Here is a 3,564-nt window from a genome sequence, read left to right as displayed (position 1 = left end):
GCCATCTCATTGGGTTTTAACATTTACTTGTCTGTGGGGGAAGTTGGGGGGTGGGCTACAGCACATCATATGGAGGTCTGAGGACAATCTGCTGCAGTCTGGTTCTCTTCTTCCATGGGGGCTGCGGGGATTGAACTCAGGTTGTAAGGCCTGGCTTGCAAGTGCCTTAATGCAGTCATCTCATGGCCCCTCAGCGACACTCTATTATTTTCTTATATTTATTTATTTAATATCCTGGCTGCATTCTCCCTTCCCTCCTGTCCTCCCATTCCCCTCCCCTGTCTCCCCTCTGCCCCCTCCCCCATCCATCCCTCTGTCAGTTTACAAAGGGGCAGGCTTCCCATGTGTGTAAACAAAGCATGGCCTATCTAGTTGTGGTAAGACTAAGCGCCTCCCTTGTATTAAGGATGGGCAAGGCAATCTAGTGTGAGGAACAGGTTCCCAGGAGCCACCCAGGAGGTCATTTCTCCTTTCCAGGGAGCTCCATGTACCCCCCACTTTGTCTCTCGTTACCTAGCCTCCCTGGATCTGTGGATTGTAGCATGCTTGCCCCTAATATCTACTTATGAGTGAATACATACCATGTTTGTCTTTCTGGGTCTGGGTTACCTCACTCAGAATTTTTTTCTAGTTCCATCCTTTTGCCTTCAAATTTCCTGATGTCATTGTTTTTAACAGCTGAGTAATACGCCATTGTGTACATGAGCCTCTTTATTCATTCTTTGGTTGACCTTAGTGTTGTGGAATATTAGTTTTAAGATGTGTTACATTCATTTATGCTGTGGAATATTTGTTTAATGATGCAGAGATGTGTTGCATTCTTGTCTGTTGCATTTGTTTAACTCTGTGAAGCTGTGCTACTTTGCTTGTCTAAAACATCTGATTGGTCTATTAGAAAACTGCATGGCCAATAGCTAGGTGGGGCTGGTGGGCACAGAATAAATAGGAGGAATCTAGAGAAGAGCAAGGATGGAGTAAAGGAGACCAGGGGTTAGCCACACAGCCAGCCATAGAATAAGAAGGAAAGATGATAAGTAGGAACAGAATAAAGACAAAAAGCCCAGAGGCAAAATGTAGTTAAAGACATGATAATTTAAGTTAGAAAAGCTGACTAGAAGCAAGCCAAGCTAAGGTCAGGCATTCAGGCATTAGTAAAGTAAGAATTAGTCTCTGTGCATTTATTTGGGAGCTGGGTGGCGGGCTTTTAAAGAGCTTAAACAAAACAAACCCAACTACACCTCAGTGGCATTCTTAGTAAATGGTTTTCTCATAAAGGTGTGTTGGGATTATCAGTCTGTTACAGTGTTGAGTTTATCTCCAGCTGGACATTGAAAGGTGATCTCCTGAGGCTTTGTTAGCTAGGATAGTGAATCTGGACATAGTTCTTATTGTATCACGTTGAATAGGCCGACTGTATACAATGAGTAGATTCACGGAGGCAGCTCAAGCAGGTGTGGTGTAGGTAGTGTGGGGGGGTGCGCTCTATGGTTGCTCCTACAATGGGAGTGGTGGGCTCTATTGAGTGATTGTGTGTCTCCTTAGAGCCTGCTCCTGTAGTGGCCAAAGGCATGTTTTCACTGAATTGGCCACTGGTTTGGGCACAGATATGTCACAAGGAGAGGCTGAGTAAGAATCCAGTCCACTTCTGTGGCATTTTTGTTAGTGGTAACTGGACAAAGGGTGGGACCTCAGCTCCCGTGGTGATGCACAGCTGGGGACAGAGGGGGGGGGTTGGAGGGATCAGAGGGAGAGGTGAGCAAGGACAGGGATGGGATGGGATTGGAGCTTTTCTACTTCCAACTTCATGTTGTGGCCACCAGAGATCAAGTTGGTGGGTCGCAGCTGGAGCACACATAAAAGGAGAAACAAGGCATTTACAGCCAAGGAAGTGGGGGGTTCTCTCTAGACCTACTTAGGCTGGAGGCTTTAGAGGCGGGGTTATAGCCGGAAGCAGGGAGGCATTCCTAGCACACTTCTGTAGGTGTGGAGCCATGAGAACTGAGTCCATTCTCTGTACTGCTGGCAAAGGTGTCGTTGATGCACTGGCAGAATAAAGAGGTGTGTGCAGATAGTTCCTGCTGTTGGAACCCACGCAAAACTGAAGATGATTAATCATGTCCCCAGTCTCAGAGTCCCCAGTTCTTGTGGATAGCACCCTCCTCTCCCCTCTGCATCAAACGGCCAGGTCCACACCACACCTTGTTCTTAGTGTCAATTACTCCTCCAAGGCAAACCTGGCTTGTGAGGCAGCCATCTCCTAAGCCTAATGAGTGCTGTGGCAAGTTTATAGGGTCCATAGATGGGAAAATGCATGTATTTCTAGCCTGGCGTTGGTGGCGCACACGTTTAATCCCAGCACTGAGGAGGTAGATCTGAGTTCAAGGCCGGCCTGGTCTACAAGCGTTAGTTCCAGGACAGGCTCCAAAGCCACAGAAAAACAACTGTCTCGAAAAACAAAAACAAAACAAAAAAGCATGTATTTCTGACCTCCAATGTAGTCAGTCTTCTCAAGATGGCTCCCAGCCACGGCACCCTGGGCATCACGGGTAGGTGAGTGAATTCCAGGTTTACCTGCAGTCACTCACCTCGGCACACAGCTGAAACCTGTTGCTTAGAAGCAGCCATCTTGCCTATCAAGAGCCCTGGTTTTGAGAAAGGGTCTCATTATGAGTCTGTAGCTCACTATGTAGACTAGGCTGGCCTCAGTCGCAGAGATCTGCCTGCTGCTTCAGTGCTAAAGATTAAAGGTATATGCTACCATGCCAACTTCTTTTTAAAATGTACATTTGGCTTTTTGCCTGCATGTGTGTCTGTGTGAAGGTCCCAGATCCCCTGGGCCTGGAGTTAGACAGTTGTGAGTTGCCATGTGGGTGCTGGGAACTGAACCTGGGTCCTCTTGGAAAAGCATCTTGGAAGAGCAGTCAGGGCTCTTAACCCTTGAGCCATCCCTCCAGTTCCTCAAATAACTTTGTCTCTCGAAAGCACATGTAGAAATTACAGGATAAGCATGTGGAAAAGTGAGAGGAGACAGGCAGGGCTATCTATCCACAAGTTGGAATTTAAGTTGGATCAACAGACGGAGACAGTTAAACTGTTTTTGATCTATGTATTAAAAACATTTTTCAAGCCAGGCATTGGTGGCAAACACCTTTATCCCAGCATTTGGGAGGCAGAGGCAGGTGGACCTCTGAGTTTGAGGCTAGCCTGGTCTACAGAGCAAATTCCAGGACAGTCTCCAAAGCTACAGAGAAACCCTGTCTCAAAAAAAAAAAAAAAAAAAAAAAAAAAAAAAAAAACAACCAAACAAAAACATTTCTCTTAGGAGTCAGGTGAGCTTTTAGGATGACATTTGTAATCCCTGCACTTGAGAGACGGAGGCAGGATAAGGAGTTCAAAGCTAGCCTTGGTACATAATAAGTTCAAGGCCAGCCTAGCTTAAATGAGACCCCATCTCTTTTTCCATTAATGAGAGAGTTAGAACGAAAGTATATGGCGATAGCGGCTGTCAGCGGGTTAACAGCAGCTCAGTGTGTTGTCAGCAATCAGTGCAATCACAAGAGCCAC

This window comes from Phodopus roborovskii, unplaced genomic scaffold, assembly GCF_943737965.1.
Source record: "Phodopus roborovskii unplaced genomic scaffold, PHOROB, whole genome shotgun sequence".
In the NCBI taxonomy this organism is placed as follows: Eukaryota; Metazoa; Chordata; class Mammalia; order Rodentia; family Cricetidae; genus Phodopus; species Phodopus roborovskii.
Note: the sequence above shows the minus strand (reverse complement) of the source record.